The sequence below is a fragment of the Anomaloglossus baeobatrachus genome, chromosome 4, assembly GCF_048569485.1.
Source record: "Anomaloglossus baeobatrachus isolate aAnoBae1 chromosome 4, aAnoBae1.hap1, whole genome shotgun sequence".
Lineage (NCBI taxonomy): Eukaryota > Metazoa > Chordata > Amphibia > Anura > Aromobatidae > Anomaloglossus > Anomaloglossus baeobatrachus.
This window is the reverse complement of record NC_134356.1, coordinates 63,978,684-64,005,675: the sequence shown is the minus strand read 5'-3', so window position 1 is coordinate 64,005,675 and position 26,992 is coordinate 63,978,684.

Below are 26,992 nucleotides of genomic sequence, written 5' to 3'. Positions count from 1 at the left end.
CTCTGAGTTAATGGCAAAGACTGCACAAGATGTTATACTCTATATATGTGACATTTGTAGCTATTCAATCTAGATCCATGTGGAGAGCACTTTTATAACTAATCTATGTTTTAGAAAAATAATCTTGCGAAATATGTCTGCATTTATTGGCCAGAACACCACCCCAATGACTAAAAACCTAACACTGCTGGGGGAAATATAGTTAATTTTCTCCTGGCAGTAGAGCTCTAAAGGGTGCTTTACACGCTGCGACATCGCTAGCGATCTCGTTAGCGATGTAACACGCCAGATCGCACATACGATTTGCCAAGATCGCACATGTGACCGGCGGTATAAAATAAAATGACCTATGTGCGATCTCGGCAAATCTCATCTGCGATCATCGTGTCACATCGATAACGAGATCGCTAGCGATATCGCAGCGTGTAAAGTACCCTTAAGTGTGAGTCCCAGGCAGGTTATAGGGAATATGTCAGCAGGTTTTGCTATCTAATCTGAAGACATTGAGACATGCAGGCGCATGGAAAATCACAAAATCAATCATTAGCAACAACTCATATATCATGAGAACCAAGAGGAACAGAGTCTTTAAATTCACTTAGTAACGAGCCCATACAAGCAAAATTATGAAAATATTAAATATTTTATTGTATTAAAGTGCTGTTGGGTACAAAAATATATATAAATACATATGGACCAAGGGAGCGGTGCTGAAGGGGAAAAAAACCCACGTGTCCCAGAGAGTAAAGAGGAAGATTCCTCAGCAAAGATCTTTAGAAGGTTTATGAGGGGTGACTATTAGCTAAGAGTAAGGCTGCAGCACAAATAGTGGGAACGAATATACAAACTGTACAAGCATTTCCCCAGATACAAGCAGCACAACTCACCTCCTCAAGTCTATTCAGATCACTGCACCACCGGGGTAACCACGTGGGGACCAGCGTCTCAACACGTGTTTCGCGTTTAGCTTCGTCGGGAGACGGGTAAAAAAGTGTGCAAGAACTGACCTTAAATAGGCACCCGGAATACATCAAAACAACCCACCCTGAGCGCGTCACGGGAAGCCCTGAAGCCCGGAGATCCGCCCAGGTTCAGCGTCCACAGGAGGGGCCGGACGGAAGAAAACTTCCTGTGACGTCAACATTGTTGTTCCGGCCCCGCTGTTAAGGACGCCACCGCAGCGATGTCCAGGCAACAGGCACGCCCCATGACGCGTCTCAAAATACCACCATTATAAAAACATCTGGTATTGAAAATTTTAGAACCTGATACTTTTCCATATACTTTTAGGAAGGTGTTACATTTTAGATGTTGTGGGGGGTTTTTAGCTCTTTTCCCTGTGTTCCCTCTAGGTTGGTAGTCTGACAGGACCCTGTGTTTTCCTTATACTCTCACTACATTTGGGCTTCCCCTGTGATCTGGGATAGCTAATAGATGATCGCTTCGAACTTGCTGCTTACTTATCTTCCCCTTGGGTGGATGGCAGGTCCCATTCTGTAGGGGGAGGGCCGGGTGTACCTATGAAGTATTTTGGGATTTATCGGTTGTTTTTGATACCACTGCGGCGGATATACTTGCGGGGATATGGGGTGAGTTTTCCTCTTGGTGGGCGGTATGGAGAGGTCCTTGCCTACCCTGGTAGTGAGTGGCGGTTCCACGCGTGGGGAGGGGATGATGGACGGGTGGGGGTGGTATTTTGAGACGCGTCATGGGGCGTGTCTGTTGCCTGGACATCGCTGCGGTGGCGTCCTTAACAGCGGGGCCGGAACAACAATGTTGACGTCACAGGAAGTTTTCTTCCGTCCGGCCCCTCCTGTGGACGCTGAACCTGGGCGGATCTCCGGGCTTCAGGGCTTCCCGTGACGCGCTCAGGGTGGGTTGTTTTGATCTATTCCGGGTGCCTATTTAAGGTCAGTTCTTGCACACTTTTTTACCCGTCTCCCGACGAAGCTAAACGCGAAACACGTGTTGAGACGCTGGTCCCCACGTGGTTACCCCGGTGGTGCAGTGATCTGAATAGACTTGAGGAGGTGAGTTGTGCTGCTTGTATCTGGGGAAATATTTGTACAGTTTGTATATTCGTTCCCACTATTTGTGCTGCAGCCTTACTCTTAGCTAATAGTCACCCCTCATAAACCTTCTAAAGATCTTTGCTGAGGAATCTTCCTCTTTACTCTCTGGGACACGTGGGGTTTTTTCCCCTTCAGCACCGCTCCCTTGGTCCATATGTATTTATATATATTTTTGTACCCAACAGCACTTTAATACAATAAAATATTTAATATTTTCATAATTTTGCTTGTATGGGCTCGTTACTAAGTGAATTTAAAGACTCTGTTCCTCTTGGTTCTAATCTGAAGACAGCATGCTGCAGGGGTTAACATACAGATTTCAGCGCTTGATCTCTTATCACACTGTGTGCTTTTGTTTACCTGCAATGTTTGTTTTAGCTTCAGAAGATTACCATTGCCAGACTAGGTCAGCTAGTCATGCATGCCCCCTGCTGTGATTAGAAGCTCATTGTCTATAGACATTGTATATTGAGAGCCTGGTGTGGGTGGGGAAGCTTTCTCATCTCTGCTACTTTGCTATATCTAAAAACTCTGATTGTGCCAGAATGTCTGCACCCCGTAAACTAAGTGATACATCATTGGATTCAGGGCCTCTTTGCCTACATCATGCTGCTTTCAGATGAAGTAGAAAAACAGCTCACAGATTCTCTTTACATTCAGCACCACTGATAGCTCCTAAGCTGTCACTTTTCTTTAGTTTTAGTCAGGTTTAATGCAACAGGCAAACATGTCACATTAACCTTCCTAAAAACATAATGCTATGATAAATAATATAACATCTCCTATATGGACTTGTTGAGTGAGCATCATGAGTTTTTGTTATCTAAATTAGATTTAAGCCCCTTTTCCAGTCTGGCCCAGGGACCGAGACAGCCAAAGGGCTGAAAACAGAGGACAGCGGGCCGCACCACACCCTCCGCTGCACCCAGCCGCCAATATCAACGGATGCAGATAGAGATGAATACATTGGTGGATGAGGGGACTGTGAAGTCACGAGGGTCAGTGGCTGCACTCGCCTGCTGGCATGGCTGTCTTCAGAAAGACCACATGGACCAGGGCATATCCCACTGAACAGCCACCCTCCTTCCCCATAGGGAGAACACTACTCAGGCAACAAAGGATGAGGGAAGCACACATTGGTAAGAACTTTATTGGTTCACCAACAGGCAAAACCATATAGTACATTCCCATCAAGAACACAAGATGGCACCAGCAACAGAGTCTCACTCTTCCGCTCGCCCGTCAGGGACTAGAATATTCGTGGCTTCAGGACTTCCAGGGCCAACTATCCCAGTCGAACAGCGCCCCACTGTTGGTGGGCACCAACTGAGAAGAGATAGCGGCAAGCTTAGGATGTTGACCAAACACAGCAAGATACAGTATGTAGCCAGACATCCAAGTTGTCCTAACCTGGGTTCTTCAAGTGAATTTGTGGGCTCAGCATTGAGCAGTGAAGCAGTTATGTGTTCCTTCGCCTGGAACTGTAGTTCTTGGTTGAAATATTGTAGAATATCCAAACTGAAGCAGTTTTGTGATCCCTCACAGCTAGAACCATAGCTCCTCAGCTGAGGTAATATAGAATATCCCAAGTGAAGCAGTTCTGTGATTTACCCAGTTGGACCCAAACTCCTCGGCTGGGACTATGTAGAATCTATCCCTGGTGACAGAAGCAAAACCCTTTTATACAGCTCAGTTCTCTTACAGGATTGGTGGAGATGGCTGTTCTCTCATTGGTTACAAGTTCAATCCGACTGTTTAATTTTCCTATGAATTGCATAGTCAGGAGGGCTGAGGGAATGTACATTTACAGACAATAGGCCTCCAATCAGTCTGGCAAGAGACAATGACTAACTTCTCTTTATTTAACAAACAAAGAACCCATATGTTTGGCCTAATTAAGAACAGTTCCCCCTCATATAAGTAGCCAAACGCTGAGTCATCACAAGGATACTAGCTCCTACTTCAACCAATCAGCCTGTGAGCTACCAGATATGATGCTATCCCACCAGCATGTCTGCTGTGCAGAGGGCCAGGGGAGGGGAGCGAGGTGAGTATGTGGTCTTTTTCTGTAAATATGTATGTGTATGGGCTCTTATTGTATATCGGAGGTTATGTGGGGCTAATGAATATAGGAGACTATGAGGGGTCTCAAAGTATATAGGAGGCTATATGGGGCTCATAATGAAAATAGCAGGCTATATGTAATGTAAGAAATAACAATGAGCTGGCTTTTTCATGCGCTTTATTGTATCTATTCTCTTCTACGCATATCCGCCCGTCTGTAATTTACTGCTAACATAAATGTTATGACTTATTAGTGTTGACGTCTGGATTCTTTTAATCAAGTGGACATATTGAATTAAATCACAATTATTTGCTGTATTTCTTGTATAAATACATTAGGATTACATTTTTTGTAGCTACAACAACAAACAAATGTACTGCCTTGTCTTTATTTCTTCATGTTTATTAGTGTAATTAATTGTGAAATTATTTTTTTAAAAAAATACCATGCAACCATGCCTGTGATTGGCTGCAGCGATCAGCTGACTAGAACAGGATGTTATTCTAGAAATATCTAGTGACATCCTGTTTCAGTAACCTTACCGCTGCAGCCAATCACAGGCTTCAGCGTTCAGGTGATCAAAGAACATCAGCTCTTCCTGAATGCGGTCACAGAGTTCTGAGGCATATAGTGCATAAATATTGTCGACGCCAACACCTTACTGACCCATGGCCCTGATCAGCGTTGGACTGGGGTGGCCAGTGTTCAAGTATTTGCAAAAATTACATTTAGCTATGCTTCTGTATAATAATAAATTGAATGGTTTGTTAAATAAATGAGATTCTGACAATGTTTGTGTCACGCCCGGCAAGCCGGACGGGGAGGGAATGGATCCACTGATTCAAGATACCATTCACTGAGTGAACCTGGTCGGCTAACGAGACTTCACTAAAGCCACAGGATGGGGAGATAGACAAGTGCTGGTAGGTAGCTGACAGGGGCAGCCCCAGTGGATCTCGGTACCTCGGCACCTGGTGCCACAGGGTGGAGATCAGATACAGGTTCAGATGAGGTTGTAAACTGAGCAGACAGGTACAGAAAGGTGCAGGCTGGTACTGGTAGCCACGGGCTGGTAAATGGATGCTTGCAGAGGTTGATAGGCACTGGAGGGATACACAAAGATTCCTTGGTAGTACTGGGTGGAAGCAGAGAGACAGACACTAGTGCAGATTAGGAATACGGGCAGCAGCAAAGGAACCTGACAACTAGCTAGAGCTTACGCAAACTAACTAGGACTCATTGTACAGGCACCTGCTGAGTGGTGGGCGATCATAGACTGTTGCCAGGGAGAGAACTGTAAGCAGAGCAACATTCCTGGTACCACCGGCCTGCCACCTGACTGCTGCCCCGTTCCTGAGTTGATCTTTTCCCGGGTGACTGTCAGTCACTGATGAACTCGTTGCTGTGCTGAAACCTGCCAGGACTTCTGTGGATCTGATACCCCTATTGTTTGGTACCGTAAGTCCTGAACTCTGGCCCCGTGCATATGTTTTTTTTATTTTTTCAGGGAGTGTGTATACACTCATTAGTTTTGGCGCTAAACCTGTTGAGATAAGCTGCAACCAGTTATACAAGACTGAACTTGATCCCCTATAAAATTGCTGTAAACAAAGCATTTGGCACCCGGGTAGCCTGCTACCTTGTACATGTGTGAATGTGAGAGGTGGAATAGTAATATAGTTAAGTTTGCTAGTCCCTGTGCTGGTCCAGCGACAAGTCCTACTGTACACTCAGTGATTTACAATCCTTATTTAGTTAAGAGGCTTAATTCTATCATTATTTTGGTTCTCTGTCAGGTAAATTGTTCCAGTAGTTCCTGAGACATTGGAAAGTGTTGCTGGGCCTGCATATCGATCCTGGCCTCCTTAGCCGTGTGTATGTACATTTGTTTGTGGTAAATTCTGTCTAGTATTCCATGTTACTTCATCCATATATTAATTGTTTATATAGAAAAGGATTCCCTACTCCAGTCATTGTCTGGTCTTGTTCCTAGTTTGCGACCTGCTGTATCCTGGGAGTAATCAGAGTAATCATCCAGATCCACAGGCCTAATAACTGCAGTGTTTCCATCCTCCTCCTCCGGCATTAACATGAACCCTACAACTTTACCGAGAACTTCATGGGAAGGATTTCCATGGCTGAGCAGCTGAATGCAAGCCTTACATTACCAAGAACGATGCAAAACATCAGATGGAGCGGTGTCAAGCAGCTGCCACCAGTCTCTGGAGCGGTGGAAATGTGTTCTGTGGAGTCCGATAGACGAGTCTTCTCTCTAACTGGCATCTGATAGACGAATCTCGGTTTGGCAAATGCCAGAAAGACTTTTCCTAACTGCATTGTGCCAACTGCAAGGCTTCATGGAGGAGAGATAATGCTTGTGGTTACTTTTCAAGGTTTAGCCTAGGACCCTCCCAGTTCCAGTGAAGCAAAATCTTAATGCTTGTTTAAAGGGAACCTGGCACCAGATATTGGCTTTCTAAATCAAGACTAATACCTTAAGCAGCACATGTGAGGCATTATATAAGGGTGCAACTTGTGCCCAGACTCCTGCTGCAGACCCCACAAATACCTTTATCCTTTATAATATATTCTGCCATGTATGTAAACTTCTCGGTCCAGTCTGATGGGGGTCCTATTTTACGGCTACTGTCCCTCTTTTTTGGTGCTGATCTCTGCCTCCTTTGATCCCAGGCCATCCACATAACCGAGCAAAATCTCGTGCCTGCGCAGAGGCTTGAGGCTTGCGTAGGCGCACTTATGTTTTTGGCTCTGCCCACAATATTGCAGAGTGAAGTGTGCCTGCGTGAGCTGCCAATGTCTCTGCGCAGGCTCAATATTTTGTCTGGCTACATAGATGGCGCCAGAGGCGTCTTCCACGTCAAACATCAAAGGTGGCAGAGTTCAGCGCCAAAAGGAGAGACAGGAACTGCAAAATAGGACATCCATCGGACGGGACCCAAAAATTTGCATACATGGCGAGAGATATTAGAAAGTTATTTGTGGGGTCTGCAGGGTAAGTCAAGGCACAAGATGCACCTCTATAGAATGCAGCCCAGGCACTGCTTAAAGTGCTAGTCTTGGTTTGTTTAGAAAGCCAAAATCTGGAGACAGGTTCCTTTTTACAAGATATTTTGGACAATTTTATGCATCCAACTTTATGGGAACATTTTGGAGAAGGCCCTTTTCTGTTCTCCATGACTGTGCCCAGTATACAAAGCATCGCAGACCATTGGAGCAACCAGAGCTGAAAGTATCTGAATTAGAACATGTGAAAATGCAAGTTGGTGTTTCGTACTGTTATTATTATTACTGTTGGATTAGTTTTCATCATTAACAGTTCTAATAATCATCTTAATTAATTGAACTATGCCCTCAAAGGCAATTTTAGGATTGAAATCCCATATATTTTCATATTTTATGCTGGTTTATTTATTTATTTATTTTTTTATTTTTTGAGGTTTTGGATTCTACGATGATATGCATTAGATGTGAAGAAAGAGTAACACATTTTATTCTAAATAATGATTTATGATTAATTTCATCATGGTTGATTTATTTCTTACTTATTAAGGAGCATTAATCATTTTCTGCCCCAGTGCTGATTCACTATTTCCCATTTTCTGTGTTTTTCTGACATTCAATCTCATTATCCCAGCTGACACATTTAATGATTATATGTTTTTAAAAGATAAGTTAAAAAAAAAATTCTTTCTGTTTATCGTACTTTTCGATTTAGATACACTGCATTATTTTCACCCTTTCAGTACCAGAATGCAGAAAAAATTGGAAATGTTTCATCTATTTTTTTGTGGTATACTGTGCGCACAACTTTTGGGAAATTTGTATTTTAGATGAAAAATTGTTTAAAAGAACTGAGAGTCCGCAGTGGTTGATACCTTTTAATGGCTAACTGAAAAGATGGTAATAATAGCAAGCTTTCGAGACTACTCAGGTCTCTTCATCAGGCATGGTATACCATTTGATACCATGCCTGATGAAGAGACCTGAGTAGTCTCGAAAGCTGCTATTATTACCATCTTTTCAGTTAGCCATTAAAAGGTATCAACCACTGAGGACTCTCAGTTCTTTTAAACAATTTTTTATGTCTACTGGCTAAGGCCTGTGCCACACATCCGTGCCTCCGGCACGTGTTTGTCATTTTTTACACGTACCGGCGGCACGGAGACACTTTAACCAATGCTACCCTATTGTAGCAGGCACACACACGTAAAACCACACGGAACGTGTGTCCGTGTGCGTTTGTACGTGTGTGCGATTTTCAAAGCGCTGACATGTCCGGTTTTTCGCCGGCAGCACGGGTGTCACACGGCCCGCACCCGCACCACACGGGTGTAGTGTGGATGCGGTCCCGTGTGACACGCGCCGGAGAAAACACACATGTCAGTTAAAAAAAAAAAAAACATTAACTCACCTTCTCCAGCCCTCCTGTCTCTGCCGCTGCTGCCTCTTGCTGCCGACCGCCGCTCATTATTCTCATTGAATATTCACTTCACAGCCTGGCAGCAGCAGCAGCGGGGAGACGGGAGGGCTGGAGCCTGAGGATCAGCACCACGGACAGCAGCGCGGACATCAGGAAGGACCAGGTGAGTATGATAATTACTGATTCTACGTGTGCTATCGCGGATAGCACACGTAGAACACACGTGTCACGCACGTACCAGAGACACGTACTTACCTGCACACAACACGCAGGGAAAATACGTGTCTCTCGGCACGTGCGTGAAATTCACGTGAGTGTGGCAGAGGCCTAACACGGTACAAAGATATATTTTACCTGTATTTTAGATGATTAATTTTAATATTGAAAAACTAGTGTTGTTGGTCAATCCAAAAAGTTATTAAACCTGAATATTTAAGAAAGTAAAATAGTTTTTTTTTCTTTCTTATAAGGAGAATATCTATGTGTGAAGAATTATTCAGCAACTAAATGAAAAACGTAAACTTTCCCATGTTGTTTATTTTCATCTGTTAAAGTGAGAATAAGAACCAAACTAATGACATTTCCCAAAAAATATCAGTGACCAATATAGTAATATAGCCCTCTTCTATTCAATAACAGCCATAATCTGTTCATGCATGGAATCTGTCAGGTTCTTAAAGGGAACCTGTCACCAGATTTGGGGCCTATAAGCTGCGGCCACCACCAGTGGGCTCTTATATTCAGCATTCTAAAATGCTGTATATAAAATCCCAGGCTGCTGTGTAGAACATAAAAATCACTTTACAATACTCACCTAAAGGGCGGGGCGGTGCAGACTGGTCGGATGGGTGTCTCCATTCTCCGGGTCCGGCACCTCCTCTGTTGGCCATCTTTGTCCTCCTTCTTCTGAAGCTAGTGTGTAAGACGCGTCCTACATCCTCCACACTAGCCGGCATTGAGATCCTGCGCAGGCACACTACAATACTTTGATCTGCTCTGCTCCTTCATGGGCAGGGTGCACAAAATCTTCCCTCAAAATGGCACACTATCTCTACCCAAGTCTTTCTTGGAGCTCTAGTGGAATGCAGAAGGGTCTTCCGTTTCTGCCAGGAATTGAGTTCAGAACCCCCTTCAACACACTTAGTAAATGAGGTTAAAACACTTAAAAGATTAATTTATTGGGGAAAGAAGGGTGCCAATGGCAGGGGGAATGCCAAGGATCAGCAAATGTAGAGTGCAACAGGGTGGTAGTCATGGTCGAGAGATTGACTCTGGATGCCATGATATGTTACATGACAAAACTGGTCCTGGCTGGGTATGTGGACTTTCGCTCTTTCATGGGCTATGTATTAAAAAGTATATATACTGCATATATATATATATATATATATATATATATATATATATATATATATATATATATATATATGAACACCACAGGGGATACCATGCTCAATCAGGATTCATTCTGATGGCACTTATTGAAGCAAAAACCCATCCATAACCATGTGGAAAGCGAAGTGCTTTATTTTCTATGTTCAAAAGTTGAGAATCTACTACCGTATTCACTCCTGAAGAACCTCTGATGCTGGGGGGGACACATGAGTGATAAGAGTGATAAGTTAATTCAAACATCTGAGATATTAAAGTGATAAATTAATTCAAAACCTACTACTGTGGTTACAAGCTCACTTTATCAGACTAGCTGAGTGATGAGTGATTCGAACACCTGCTCAATCTGTCACTTTATATTGGTGAGATCTGCTATCACTTTCGTTTACTTTATTAGGCTGCCATCTTGTTTGAGTCATTTGGATATGACACCTCTCAAGATGTCACTCAGGCAGGATTTATACCAGTCTTAAAATCAAAGACAACAAAACCAAGTGATTAGTGGTTTGCATACTCTAATTGTGGTTTTATGCAGGGATGAGTGGACCCGTGGAATTTCAGGCTTGGCTGGACTTTAGGTAAAAGTTCGATTCTGTACCCGATATAGACCCGGGGCCCCGGGTCAACGGAGCCAGCGGAGCCAATGGAGACCCGAACTTCTGTCCTGTAAAATAGATGTAAAATGGTCATAGTAAGAGATAGAGGACTGCAAAACTAAACAAAATGGGCCCAATTGTCCTGCTAATAAATGCGGATAGGGAATAAATAATGAGAACATATGTGTGCTCCTGTCTATTTTTGATAACCAGTGCAGATAAACCAGACAACTGCGGATTGAGACCCTCAGCTGTCCGCTTTACCTTGGCTGGTTATCAAAAATAGAGGGGATCCCACAGGCGTGTCAGGGAGTGTTTTCAAATAAACTTTTTTTTTCCTTTATCTATGCTTTTTAAATTCTACACTCACCGATTTAGTAGCAGGAGTGTTTGATAACAGTGGCATACATAGAAATCGTAGGGCCCCTTAGTAAAGCTTCTAATTGGGATCCCCCATAAATATTTTTATATATATATATATATATATATATGTATATACTGTATGTATATATATATATATATATTAATTTTTTTTTTAAAATTGAGATACATACAGTGCATATCCGTTAGTATTCGGCTCTGCTGGTTCCAGCACAGTCAGACTAAGTCATGTCACAGCTACAGTGTCAGCTACATCTACAAATCGAGCATTGGAAGACATGGTTGACACTCAAGTTGACATGGGTCAGCAAGTATACAAAGAGCATACTCATGACATATATGACATATACTATATGAATATGTGAGGCCCCTCACCTGCAGCGGTCGCCTCCGGGACTTCACGTGCTGGGAATCTTCTGGCAACAGGTATGTCAGGTTAACTTTAATAGAAATCGTGATGCCACTCTTGGTTTTGCGGTCAAGGGGTGACCGCCACTGCAGTTTAACGAGCGTTTGGGGCTGATGGTGTCTGCAGTGTGATGTTATGGCCTCCCGAGAGTGAGGCTGGGCCCAGGGGCTCGGGTGTATGTGCGTGGAACCACAGGTCGCAGAAGAACTCACACACAGTCCAGAATGTCTTTCAGGGTTTTTACTCATGTTTAGTTGTTCACTGTGAGGCAACCCAGGCGATGCTGAGACAAACTGCAGGGAGAACCAGGTATCCTTTCAGGCTGGTCCAGGGGTGACTTCCAACTCGTCTTCCTAGCCCTTCTTGTTTCAGATGACCCCTGACTTGAAGTACTGCGGGAATCATCCAGGGAAGTCGCATTTGCCTTTTCTCCCTTTCTGGCCCGTTTGCTGGCAGCGTAGACCAAGTAAAGACGGTTTCTTGCCCTATCACTTATGGGCCCCCTCATTGCTGCTGATGCTGCGGACTCTGTGTTGGTTGGCGAGGTACATCCTGCACCCTCACCAGCAGGTTTAGCAGACTAAGTAAATGGGTTTCTGCTCTAGGGACCTGTTTCCCTGTGCGGGCCTGGTCTCCTCAAAAGTCCCCATACTCAATCACCCCGCTTCTTCCTGAGGTGTCTTTCAGGCTGACTACTTGATAGCCGTTCTCTCCCGCCGACAGCCACTATACGTGCAGGGTCTGACTAGTGACACCGCGCACGTCCTCCTTCTGCGACTGCACACTGCGCTTCCTCACTTCAGACTGGCTCACTACTGCCTCCCCTCTGTGCCTGCCTCTGCAGCCTAGCAACCAGCTTCTCTACCGCACCCTATGAATGAAGGTGGAGGCCACACCCCCTCCTGGGTTCGCCCAGGGGTCCCTTCAATGGTATGTGTGAGACCTAGCCAGTATGTGTCTGTGTGTTCACACCCTATTCGAGCCATCAGGATTACCTGTTTGCACTCACCCAGCATGGGTGCAGTACTCAGTGGTGCCTGACCAGGTCAGGGGCGCCACATTCATCCTTAGTTATCAACAGCACGTCCTCGGGCTGTAAAGACAAGAAAATTTTAAAACCTTTAATACAACTTTTCCACACAGGAGAGCATTCACATAAAAACATCATAAAACATTAGACCAGTACCATTTTTCACCACCCACAAGTCCTTAACCCACCCAAGACTTCAGTCTTCCTCTCCTGAGGATGGTTGTTAAAGGTAGGCCCCATAAACAGGTGTACCCGCTTCCGTGTGGTGGAGAGCCAGGCCCCATAAACAGGCGTGCTCCCTTGTCGTAGGCGAGCCAGGCCCCACAAACAGGCGTGCTATTGGCTTTTGGACAGCAGGCCCCATCAACAGGCATGCTTCCTGGTGGTGCAGAGCCAGGCCCCATAAACAGGCGTGCTCTGGAGTTGGTACCACTGGGGTAACTATACACAATGCAAGAGTTTGTGGCTGTAGTCAGTTCATAGCCTTATGGTCCTTTTGTAAAAATGCACAAAAACCAGATGCTTAAAACAGGTAAATTCTTCAAACAGTTCTCACAACAGTTTTTGTGGGCGCATCTTGAACTTTTTCAACATTGCTTCAACTGGTAACTAACATTGTCCAAAACATTCTGCTTACACTGACTTTCTCCTAAGGCCAGGGCTCTTTCTTTCAGGGCTCTGATACCTGGAGGTCTTTACATCTTCAGCTTTAGTATTCTCAGCATGTACTTCTTCATCAACATCTTCAGCATCATCAGCATGTGCCTCTTCACCAACATTTTCAGCATCCCCTAGTGGTGGTAACTCTGGGGACCTGGTGGAAACTGTAGGGCTGTAGCTTGAGCTCTTCGGGCATGGTACCACGTCTAGGGCAAACCAACCCCTTTCACCCTTGTTGGTGTACTCCATGATGTCTCCCATCTGCAGGTCTCGACCAGGGTGTCCTCTTGGCAGGTATGACCAGACATCTCTCCTGGAGACAAAAATGCCCTCTTTGACACCGGCCTCCACAATAAAGGCGTAGCCTGTGCGCAGGCTGAACTCCTCTACGACACCACGGTGGAGGGGACCTCTGACCTGGTGCTTGGCTCGTCGCAGGGACTGTTTTTCCTCCAGATCTCGGGCCTCCACTTCCTCTTTTTCTGGGGTAGGCTGTACAGGGGGGTGCCTTGCCCTCATGCGGCGCTGTCCTCTGCGGGCTGGCTTCTTCATCACCATCACTCGGTCTTCAGCCGGCTCCCAGGTCATGTGCATACTTAGCATAAAGGTTTCTAGTTCTTCCTCTAGCTGCGCTGGCAGCGGCTCCGGGGATGAGCCCTCATCTGCTGGCCAGGGTGGTGGACTCTTCTCTGCCACAGAGGGTGCCGCGACCATTTCAGTTCTGGACGGCAGCCTGGGGACCAGGTACATGTCCACTAGGTTGTGGGGAAGCGTGCGCTCAACTCCTCCTTGAGCCGCAGGAACACTGGGTCTTCTCCAGTCGGGGATGCAGGACCCATCTCTTCAGTCGGCGGCTTGGGCGCTGTGACCGCTTCTGGTCTGCAGGTAGAAGTAGAAGGCGTTGCGGCCTGGTCTGGTCTGGCCGGACGCGGCATTGTTGCGGCCTGGTCTGGTCTGGCCGGGCATGGCGTTGCGGCCTGGTCTGGTCTGTCTGGCCGTCGCAGCTGGGATCGCAGCAGGGATGGCATCAGCCTCCAATAGCCGTGCCGGCGGGGTCAGTACACCCGATGGGGTGCAGGGGCAGTATGAGACTTACTCAGGGCTGGACCGGAGATCTCCCGCAGCAGGGCCGCTGTCATCGATGACGATCTCAGTTGGGCGGGGGCGGTACCTCCACGCGGGCCGCACTGCACTGACACCTGCAGACTCCTAATTGCCGAGATCATCTCTCTCCTCCATGCATGGATCTCCTGCCGACTCCACTCCTTCAGGCTGTCGGCGATCTTCGCGACCTCAGCCTCCAGATCTGCAACAGTCATCGGCCTTGTCCAGCCCGGTTCTCTGCGGACGCTCTCATCTGGCTCCATGTTGCCTCGCTCGCCGCTCAACCAGGTTCTCTCTCCGTCGCTGCTCACCAGGATCTGGTCACGCTGCAGCCTAAGTTTCGTTTTCTGCAGACTGGTAACTTCTCGCCGTCCAGGGCCAGATCCGCCCTCATCTTCTCCATGCACTCTGTCAGAGCGCTCCAGGGGTTCTTGGATAGCCACACCTCTTTGTGGGCGGTTACTGCTTTTTGCGCGGGCTGCTGTTGTTTCTTTGGCGCGCTTTCTGCGGTGGCAATATGGCGGGGTTTCAAACTTTATAAACGGACCTCCAAGGCGCACAGTCACCTGTCTTACCAGGTCTAGTCCTTATCCTGTTCGTGACACCAGGTTGTGTACTTTTAGTGCTAGCTTTTTTGTTTTTTCTTCATTGAATTGGTCGGTGGCTGACCCCCACCTTGCTATGCACCCCAATTTGGGATGTAATCCACCTGTCTAGATTTTGGCGATTGGTGACTGTTCACATTCAGTCATCAGGCCCTGTCCACAGGCTATTTACTTCATGCAGCATTTGCTTGGACCTGTCCCGCCCACAGCCATGATTCAGTCATGGGTACGGGATTGAAATAGACCAGGTGAGTCCTGCTAAGAGTAATTCTACTATTTCATATGTGAGGCCGTTTGGCACATTTTATAAAAAATATTTTAGTGTTAAGACTGCCCCAAATCAGATTTGCCATGGAGTGACGGGGTGGCTCAAGAAATTGCAATTTTTTGCCAAAAATCTCAAATTTATAATAAGTACAGTTGGAAATTTTAGTGCTGTAGTGCACATTTAGTGCTAGCTTTTTTGTTGTTTTTTCTTCATTGAATTGGTCGGTGGTTGACCCCCACCTTGCTATGCACCCCAATTTGGGATGTATTCCACTTGTCTAGATTTTGGCGATTGGTGACTGTTCACATTCAGTCATCAGGCCCTGTCCACAGGCTATTTACTTCATGCAGCATTTGCTTGGACCTGTCCCGCCCACAGCCATGATTCAGTCATGGGTACGGGATTGAAATAGACCAGGTGAGTCCTGCTAAGAGTAATTCTACTATTTCATATGTGAGGCCGTTTGGCACATTTTATAAAAAATATTTTAGTGTTAGGACTGCCCCAAATCAGATTTGCCGTGGAGTGGCGGGGTGGCTCAAGAAATTGCAATTTTTTGCCAAAAATCTCAAATTTATAATAAGTACAGTTGGAATTTTTAGTGCTGTAGTGCACATTTAGTGCTAGCTTTTTTGTTGTTTTTTTCTTCATTGAATTGGTCGGTGGTTGACCCCCACCTTGCTATGCACCCCAATTTGGGATGTATTCCACTTGTCTAGATTTTGGCGATTGGTGACTGTTCACATTCAGTCATCAGGCCCTGTCCACAGGCTATTTACTTCATGCAGCATTTGCTTGGACCTGTCCCGCCCACAGCCATGATTCAGTCATGGGTACGGGATTGAAATAGACCAGGTGAGTGCTGCTAAGAGCAGTTCTACTATTTCATATGTGAGGCCGTTTGGCACATTTTATAAAAATATTTTAGTGTTAGGACTGCCCCAAATGAGATTTGCCGTGGAGTGGCGGGGTGGCTCAAGAAATTGCAATTTTTTGCCAAAAATCTCAAATTTATAATAAGTACAGTTGGAATTTTTAGTGCTGTAGTACACATTTAGTGCTAGCTTTTTTGTTTTTTCTTCAATTAACGGGACATAGCACATAACCAGCAAAACGCACAAATGTAACAGACAACAGAGTCTCACCCTTCCGCTGGCTCACCAGGGATTAGAATGTCCGTGCTTCAGAGCTTCCAGGGCTACTTACTCCAATCCAGCAGCATCTCGCTTTTGGCGGGCACCCACCGAGAATGGAATAACGCCAGATTTAGGAAGCTGGCTGAGGTCTGCAAAGTCTATAGCCAGGTGACCAAATTGTCCCAACCTGGGTTTCTTCCTTAAGTAGTCTCTGGTATGATGAAATGATATAATCCTGGCAGCCGGAGTCGAAATCCCTAGACTGCGGTTATGGTCTCCAATCGGAATCGAAGTCCCTAGATTGAAGCCACGTAGCCAAGTGATCCTCTAGTCTGAGCCAAAGTCCCTAGACCGAGTCCACAAGGCATCCTGGTTCTGATCCCCTAGCCAGCTCCTAAGAGCTTAGACTGCATCATGCAACATCTATCAACCTTGGTGACTCCAAGAAGTCCCCTTTTATAGCCATCGCCTTCCCTTAAGGCCCCGTCACACTAAGCAACATCGCTAGCAACATCGCTGCTAACGAACAAGTTTTGTGACGTTGCTAGCGATGTTGCTGTGTGTGACATCCAGCAACAACCTGGCCCCTGCTGTGAGGTCGTTGGTTGTTGCTGAATGTCCTGGGTCATTTTTTAGTTGTTGCTGTCCCGCTGTGAAGCACAGATCGCTGTGTGTGACAGCGAGACAGCAACAACTAAATGTGCAGGCAGCAGGAGCCGGCTTCTGCGGAGGCTGGTAACCACAGTAAACATCGGGTAACCAAGAAGCCCTGTCCTTGGTTACCCGATATTTACCTTTGTTACCAGCCTCCGCCGCTCTCACTGTCAGTGCCGGCTCCTGCTCTGTGCACATGTAGCTGCAGGACACATCGGGTTAATTAACCCGATGTGTGCTGTAGCTAGGAGAGCAAGGAGCCAGCGCTAAGCATTGTGCGCTGCTCCCTGCTCTGTGCACATGTAGCTGCAGCACACATCGGGTAATTAACCCGATGTGTGCTGTAACTAGGAGAGCAGGGAGCCAGCGCTCAGTGTGCGCTGCTCCCTGCTCTCTGCACGTGTAGCTCCGTGCGCTGGTAACCAAGGTAAATATCGGGTTGGTTACCCAATATTTACCTTAGTTACCAAGCGCAGCATCTTCCACGCGGCGCTGGGGGCTGGTCACTGGTTGCTGGTAAGCTCACCAGCAACTCGTGTAGCGACGCTCCAGCGATCCCTGCCAGGTCAGGTTGCTGGTGGGATCGCTGGAGCGTTGCAGTGTGACATCTCACCAGCAACCTCCTAGCAACTTACCAGCGATCCCTATCGTTGTTGGGATCGCTGGTAAGTTGCTTAGTGTGACTGGACCTTTAGGATATACTGAGCCCTTATTGGATTGGTTGTACAAGGTTACTTCTCTTATTGGATGAATTTCAAGCTGTATTCAAATATCCAGAGACAAGGGTGAGACAGGTAAGTTACATCACATTTAGCAATTCACTTAAGGTACCGTCACACTAAGCAACTTACCAGCGATCCCAACAATGATAGGGATCGCTGGTAAGTTGCTAGGAGGTTGCTGGTGAGCTTTCACACTGCGACGCTCCAGCGATCCCACCAGCAACCTGACCTGGCAGGGATCGCTGGAGCGTGGCTACACGAGTTGCTGGTGAGCTCACCAGCAACCAGTGACCAGCCCCCAGCGCCGCGTGGAAGATGCTGCACTTGGTAACTAAGGTAAATATCGGTAACCAACCCGATATTTACCTTGGTTACCACCGCACGGAGCTACACGTGCAGAGAGCAGGGAGCAGCGCACACTGAGCGCTGGCTCCTTGCTCTCCTAGCTACAGCACACATCGGGTTAATTACCCGATGTATGCTGCAGCTAAATGTGCACAGAGCAGGGAGCAGCGCACACTGAGCGCTGGCTCCCTGCTCTCCTACTCCTCATTTGCTGTTTGCCTCAGGGCAACGGAAATGGGCAAGGCCACGCGTGACATCGCCTGACCAAACCCTCAACGAGTAGGTTAACTACCTGCCCCATGGGGCGCTACACACCCACCCTAAAATGTGGCATCGGAGTTTACTACCTGTACCCACCCCAGCATGTGGCATTGGAGTTTACTATCTGTACCCACACCAGCATGTGACGTGACAGTGATCTTACATAGTAAGACTCAGTCAAGGATATGGAGACCGCATGGCAGAGAAATTCACTAATAGCCCTGCATATGGATCACATATTAACAGTGTTTGTCTCAACAAATGCCGTTTCCCTCCATTTTCCATATTTCTAAAATCAATTTTTAAAGAGCGGAAACATATGTTTAATTTGATCCTGGGTCTAAATAGCTTAATTGAAATAGTGTTACCGCGTAAACCTAAAATGAAGGACGGGCTATTCAGCACTTCTATGTAGCAACATATGGGATGCAGTATATAATACTGTATTATAGCTGATAATCTGCTTCATGGGGTCTCCCTGGAACATTAAAATAAAATTAATTTTGCTTTATAGTCCTTTTTTATTTAGAAAATAATTTAACAAAGGAAGTCCTGCTAGTGTAATTTAGGAGGCTCACTTATCATTTTTATCGCTGGTTCAGAAAAAAAGAAGAGTTTACAGATGTAGCCGCTGTAGGCTAGCACCGGGGACTGGATGCTTCTCTCTTACCAATTAGATCATTTTTTTCAGATAAAACGCCACTCATCTACATAAACTGTGCCTGGTCTTGTATCTTATCCTTATTTACCCATATTTTCGGTCCAAACGGTATCCATTTAAAAAATGGATAGCACTCGGATCAATGTTATCAATGGGGCACTGCAGATGAATAATTTTTTTCACTGACCCAAAAAAATTGCAGCATGCACGAGTTTCCTCCGAGGAGTGGATGGCACTCGCCCATTCAAGAATATGGGTCTGTGAAAAAAATCGGATCACATTCCAATTCCTTCCCTCATAGTGGTCCAAAAACAAAATTTTACTTTTCAAGTCAATACTGTAACACAGACATTTTTACAAACTTTGCCGACTGTTATGGCGGCGTTGAGTTCTGTTCAGACTACAGATTCCAAAGAAACTCCGCCTGTGTCATGATCGCCGGGTATAGCAAGTGAGGCAAGGAGCGTTCAGACCTACTTGCCTCTGATGCACAACAAAAATACACAAAAGAGAGAGGGGAGCCAGCACGATCTGAAAATGGCAGGCATCATATAAAAGGTGCAAATTCACAGATTTATTCCAACTGTACTGTAATATAAATGAGATTTTTAGCAAATAATTGATCAATTCTTTGAGCCATCCCTGCCAACGTCACGGCAAATCTCAATAGGGGGGTCCTACTCTATATTCTGTATTTCATGTGCCATGCGGCCTCCTAGATAAAGTTAAAAGTTGGAATAAATCTGTGAATTTTCACTTTTTATATGATGCATGGCAATTTCAGATCGTGCTGGCTCCTTTTTCTCTGTTATGACTGTAGTTATGCTACAATTTCTGGTGACTGACCATCACCATACCATGCATGCCTGATTTTGGTTTGCAATGTATTCCTCCTGTTGGTGGCTGTTCAGATTCAGTTACCTCACCCCTTTCCACAGGCAATGCTAATTAAGCACCATACTTGGATCTGGTCCGCCTTTATCAATGATTGCTCTCTGGCACTGGGAGGGTCAGTTCTGATATAGTCCTGGTATGTGTAGAGCTTGCTCCACATGCTGGGACCTGGGCTGGTCTCTATCCACAATTGCCTTTTTTGCAACATGGAAGCGGCTATATACAGGTTACAGGTATGTGTGCTCCATTATGGTTCTGCTTTTAACTTTATCTAGGAGGCCGCATGGCACATGAAATACGTAATATAGGTTAGGACCCCCCTATTGAGATTTGCCGTGACGTTGGCAGGGGTGGCTCAAAGAATTGATCAATTATTTGCTAAAAATCTCATTTTGTTATTATAGTACAGTTGGAATAAATCTGTGAATTTTCCCTTTTTACATGATGCATGGCAATTTCAGATCGTGCTGGCTCCTTTTTCTCTGTTATGACTGTAGTTATGCTACAATTTCTGGTGACTGACCATCACCATACCATGCACGCCTGATTTTGGTTTGCAATGTATTCCTCCTGTTGGTGGCTGTTCAGATTCAGTTACCTCACCCCTTTCCACAGGCAATGCTAATTAAGCACCATTCTTGGATCTGGTCCGCCTTTATCAATGGTTGCTGTCTGGCACTGGGAGGGTCAGTTCTGATATAGTCCTGGTATGTGTAGAGCTTGCTCCACATGCTGGGACCTGGGCTGGTCTCTATCCACAATTGCCTTTTTTGCAACATGGAAGCGGCTATATACAGGTTACAGGTATGTGTGCTCCGTTATGGTTCTGCTTTTAAATTTATCTAGGAGGCCGCATGGCACATGAAATACGTAATATAGGTTAGGACCCCCCTATTGAGATTTGCCGTGACGTTGGCAGGGGTGGCTCAAAGAATTGATCAATTATTTGCTAAAAATCTCATTTTTTTATTATAGTACAGTTGGAATAAATCTGTGAATTTTCACTTTTTATATGATGCATGGCAATTTCAGATCGTGCTGGCTCCTTTTTTTTCTCAAAAATACACAAAAGCGGGGCTCCAGGGATAGAAGAACAAGGGAGGCCCTGGAACTAGTGAGAGGTGTATGTTGGCACCGCCTAACCTCCCCTACAACTGTCCCTTCTCTCCCTATAAAGTCTTTGCAACTGTCACCGAACAGAAACCTGAAACCCTGGGAAGACCCTATAGTAACCCTGACTAGTGAGGGGCAGGTGAGGTTAACTAGACCTCACCACTGCACTAACACACCAAGGAAGTAAAGACAAACAGATGGAAAATAAACAACCAAAAGGATATAGCCTGAGCACAGGAACTTGACTTGCAGAACCTTCCTCAAAGGCGGCCAGAACACAAATATAGATAGTTACATAGGTTGAAAAAAGGGAATGCTGGGATACACAACTATTGAAAGCTGTAGGGTGTGACTACTTAGTTAGTGCAGCTGATCTCTCAGCAAGGAACTGCTTTGGAAAAGCTGCAATAGCAAAACTGGCACGTAACCACTTCAGTGCCAAGAGAAATGAAACCCATTTAAATGAAGAGAGACAGATGAGAGGCTCCAGTTCAAATGTTGTCACTGGTCTCAACATTCAGGGAGAAGATTGTGACAGCCTGATAACCCTTTTGGTGTCTGCGATCTACACAGACAGACTTGGGTGTTGACCTGCTGAGTGCAGGTCAGAGTTGAAGGCAGGCTAGCAGGAGTTAATCTCTGCTAGTTTGCTTGTAAGGCTCCTTTGATCATTTGCTGTGGGGGAGCCAATCACATCTGCTACCCTCTATACTGGTTGAATCCTTCCACCTATGCCAACTATAGTTTATCTTAGTTTGTCTGAGGAAGTGAGGTGATCTAGACTGTTATGATCCGGAACCATGGAAGTCCACCATAAATCATTGGTAAAAGGTGACAAGAGCATTGGCAACTAATCTGGCCGCCATCCCCTTACTAACCATCACAACTAGAAGTAGCCGAGGGGTGAACTAACATCCTGTGCACCGCGAACCCAGCCGGAGAACTAGCTATCCTAAAGGAAGGAAAGATGAATAACTCTCTACCTCAGAAAATAGATAAAGAATAGCAAGCCCCCCACATTCAAAGACTGCGGTGATATAGGAAAACACAATACACAGATAGATGATAGGATTAGCAAAGGTGAGGCCCCCACTGACTAAAATAGGAAAGGACAGGAAATGGGCTGATGGTGGCCAGAGAAAAACCCTTCAAAATTCCAAATTCCTGATAGTTCAAAAAGGCCCTCCGTCCTATACCAGGCGCTCTTGTCATACCAATAAACAGAAAACAGGAATCATTACAAATTCAAAAAGCCACAAACACATGGACTAATAGGAGCAATACTCCAAACCTAACTGCAGGGAGTTTCCCAGCTAAGCAACTGAGAGGGAAGATCCCTGCATGCAAATAAACTGAAAACAACCACAGCAAATGACAAACTCAGATAAGCATAAAAGAACCAAACAACAAACAAAGAGCAAAGCACTTATCTGGGGTAGATGTGGTGTGGAGCAGGATGAAGCAGGCTGGTGAACAAAGAACAACTGACATCCGGCATAGCCTGCTATCAGACCAGGATTTAAATAAGCAGAGAATTAGCAATGGAAACGCCCATTGCTCAACACACCTGGTCTCTGTCCAAACCATTCCTGGCCACAAGAGGCAGCCTCCCAGCAGCCAAAGCATAACTGACATTCACAACACTAGACTATCTGGTGTGATACCTGTTGCTGTGTGCAGTTGTGGAGTTTACCCTTCTTCCTTTTTGTTGCTACCTCCCTGCTCCCTGCTGTGTGGCCTGGTACCAGGCCACACAGGGTTGAGCTCTGCATTGAGCCATTACCGCCACTTTCAAGTGCCATATACCTCCCCTGATGAGCATATGATACGATGTGAAATGCGTCGGGAGGCACTTGGTCTGGATACTACGGCTAGCCACAACAGGGCCAGCTGTGAACTGCCCTTGTCAGGGCGGGAGTTTATTGTGAAAAAGGGTCAGATTTATCCCTGACAGGGCCAGCGACCAAGCCACTACTCCCGTCACCCTGACCCATGGATTTCGGTAACACAGGAGAAATTTGACCCCTGAACAGGACATAGGAATTGGGTGAGATCACTCCTTTTTTTTTGTGTCTATAACACTGCATAGTAATTGTTGCCTATTGCCTATTGACAGACAGGGTTCTTTTCTGATTATACTAGATCCATCCAGAGTCACCATCTATTGGATACCATATTTTATATTGTATACACCTATTGAGGTGTCCCTCTGTCTGATAATGTACAGTTTGTGATTCTACAGCTAGGCAGCTATTTATTTATTTTTGCTCAATATCATTATTGCTGTTTATAATTCTGGGTTGTTGTAAAGCCTCTCATAATACTGTAGGCCACATTCACCCAGTATCCCTACAGCTGATGATATTAAACGGGTCATTTATATACAGGGTATTCCACCCTCTTTCTTACCTGTGTTACATCATGAAAGTGATGGCGCTATAATCCTTGATTGGCCTCATCATTTTTAGGTTTTAAATTGGTGTGTGGATCACTGTTTGCACCTATTGCTATATTTCTTAATACAACCCAATTAAAAGCTAAGTTTTAAATGTCACATGTTGCTATTTTCACTCTTCTGCAAGAAAAGGGAGATTCTCCCTGTCAAACTTGATTATTTGCACTTTTGTATTTTTTATGCTTTATTTGGTATTTTGTTTCTCCCATTATTTACAAGAGTACCTGATATTGTGGGGGTGAGGTTGTGTGACCTCTAGGGTCATTTTTATTATCAGGAGATTGGTATTTTTCTGCAGGTTTTTTCTACTAACCGCAATCAGTTTCCTTTTCTTTCCTTTGTATCTAGGTAGTCAGGCCTCGCCTTTGCTAAATCTATTTTTCCTATCTGTGTATCGTGTTTTCCTACATCACCGTAATCTCTATATGTCGGGCGCTGGCTATTCCTTTGGGGACTTCTCTGAGGCAAGGTAGATTTCCTCATTTCTATCTGTGGGGTATAGCTGGTTTCTCCGGCTGTGACGTGGCGTCTAGGTGTTTAGGAACGCTCCACGGCTACCTTTAGTGTGGTCTGATAGGGGATTGCGGCCAGCTCAGGTTCCAACTACTCTTGTTTTTCTCGGTGTTTTTCTACTAATGTAATTTTTTTTGTAATCTTCCATGGTTACTGGATTACAACAGTTCACCCTTAGTGTAGCCAAATAATCCTTGCAACTTCCAATCTACTTATTTTGTATCTACAGTATCTGTGCCCACAAGGGGATCTGGTCTAGATGAAAGGGTAGTTTTCTAAAGTGATGATCCATCTTCCGGAGAGCTTTCACTGTGTGTGTGTGTGTGTGTGTGTGTGTGTGTGTGTGTGTGTGTGTGTGTGTGTATATATATATATATATATATATATATATATATATTATAGATAGATATACATATATACAGTATATATATATATTTCTTACCGTTATTGTCCTCTGAAATGCAGGGCCTTTTCATGCTGGAGAAATGAGTGCCTAGACCTTACAATGGATACTTTAGGCCAGGATTTCTCTCCCTGACTAGGCCCGGGATGTCCCTGCACACGCCTATCCCCAGTAAGAAGATTCCCGGCATTTTCGCCTGTGGTGATGATATGACGAGGCACCCAGTACTGTATGGGGGACAGGGGGTAGCAGAGATGAATGGTGAGGGGAATATTGGTTTATTTTTTTCTACATTTTATGTTTTTTATTATCTATCCAGATTTACTGCAACCAATTTTAACGGTAAAATCTGGTGGATTTGTTAAATTCGAATCTCGTTAAATGTGCTTATTTCTAACACCGAGGTCTCCTTGCTTTATAATTAGTCTTTATGAGGCAGAACCATGTCTTCTGTTATACTGAAGAATTTCATCTCATTACTAAAAGGCCCATGAAAAAAAATCAAAATTGGCACCAAGAGACAAATATTTTTACATTGTAATCTTCATAACAGCATCATTAAAATTTCATGAAGATTACATCACTTTTATTTCATATGTCTCTTACTGTAAACTCCATTCAGTGATCATATTAGCTGAATACTTTAGATGTATAAACAATTAATCAAGTTTTTCAGCTTCATGTAATTTTTTGGATCAAGATACAGCTCTTTTTTCCAATTAAAGGGAATCTGTCAACCGGTTTTTGCTACCTCATCTAAGAAAAGCATGATGTAGACAAAGAGGCCCTGAGTTCAATGATGTATCACTTAGATTAGTGGCTGCAGCCGTTCTGACACTGAAAGATTTTAGATTTGGCATGTAGCAGTGCTGGGAGAGCTGTCTCCGCCCACACCAGGCTTTCAGAGTACATTTCCATAGACAGAAGCTGCTAATAACAGAAGGGGGTGGAGTCTGAGTAGAGCTCAAGTGCTGCTGAGACCCACTAATGATAAAGATAAGAGGCTAAAACTAACATTGCAGGTAAACAAAAAAAGACTGTGAGATGAGAGACACAGGCCTGAACTCTCTGTTTTATCTTTTGCAGCATGCTGTTGTAGCGCCTCTGAATCACTCAGGGCACTACTAGGTACTGCATCATCACCAGGATGCAGGGCTTACCCCCAGGGACCTGGAACACCAGTGCCAGTGACATCTGCACACACCAAAATCCCACTTTCCACTCCACACCAGAGGTAATTAGCTAGTCAGACACCAAAGGGATGGCCACCTAGAGGGCGGAGCCAGTCCAGGGGACTAGACAGCCTGGTGGGAGGGGACAGGAAGAGTCTAGAGTTGAGAAGAGTGAAGTGAAGGGGGTGGAAGTGGAGAGAAATGTTCCTAAAGCTGGGTCATGTAACGGTGACCCGGGGGCACAGGAGAGTGGTCGCCAGGGTAGGTACACCCGAGTACTACTGGGACCAGAGCACCGACGGGGTACAGAGCCCTAGGTCAGGTGTCAGCTTGATGGGGCCTGGCAAATATCTGCACAGTGAGGGGACCTTCACGGACCTCACTGACCCACAGATCTGGGGGCATCAGCAGTAACGAGCGGATAAGGGTTCGGAAAACAGACCGGCCCTACAGGGTCCATACTGCCCACCGTACAGACGAGGAGACTGCCAAAGGACAGTTGGGCCCCAAACCAACTCCAAGCTATAGGGACCCAACCACACTGAGGGTGCTGGGGACAGAGCAACCAAGTCATCAAACTGGCACTGGAACTACAGGGACCTGAACTAGCCATCCAAGGGCCCAACTGTGAGTAAAGACCGTTAACTTACAACCCACGGTGTGGCCTCCCTTCTTCGGCGAAAGTCTCCACCATATATCCCCTTGAACTCCGCCCTACCTGCGGAGGGCCTACCACCACAGCTGTCATTACCACCAGGCCAAGGGATAACCATCTCAGCAGCGGCAGTTCCAACATTTTAACCGCAACCCGCAGGTGGTGTCACACCAATGACTTTAATCTCCCCTGTAAATACTCCCCATTAAAAAGCATCCCAAGGGGCACTGAACTGGGCAACGGCCAGCATTCACCCGTGACAGAGCATCCCTGTAAATATATGGCCCGGGACCGAGTACCCCATAGCCCTGGGCGACACACTGTCTTCAGATTACATTGCATAAACCTACTGACAGAGTCCCTTTAAGTACTCCAGTACCCAGCGGATTATTTTTTTTTCACTGGTTTAATTGTGGATCAACAAGCCATGTTACTCCCAATACTTTTTATATCTAATATATAAAGCTGAGTGTATGTATGTATGTGTGTGTATGGCCGCTAAAGGAATTTGCACCGTCACATTTACAATCACGAAATCTTGCAGAGACACCTCATTTGTCTCAGGGAACGTCATGGATTATATTTCACGGTTAAAATTTAACCCCGCGATTTACAGTTATTGGCCAAAAAACCTCCTTACATTAAAGTCAATGGAGCTAGAAGCCACAGGTCATTAGTAGGAGCTGTAATTGGTTACTAAAGGCAATGAAAGACATTCTTGGTATAAGAAGCTTAATTGTCAGGTAATATGATTTCAGTGGAGAGACAGACAGATAGAGATAGAGACAGACAGACAAAAAGAGGCAGACAGTGAAAGAGACAGACAGAGACAGAGAGACAGGGAAAGAGACAGAAGAGAGAGACAGACAGAGAGACTGACAGAGAGAGACAGACAGAGAAAGGTAGACAGGGAGAAAGAGACAGAGAGATAGAAACAGGGAGAGAGACAGAGATAAAGACAAAGAGAAAAAGAGAGAGGCAGAAA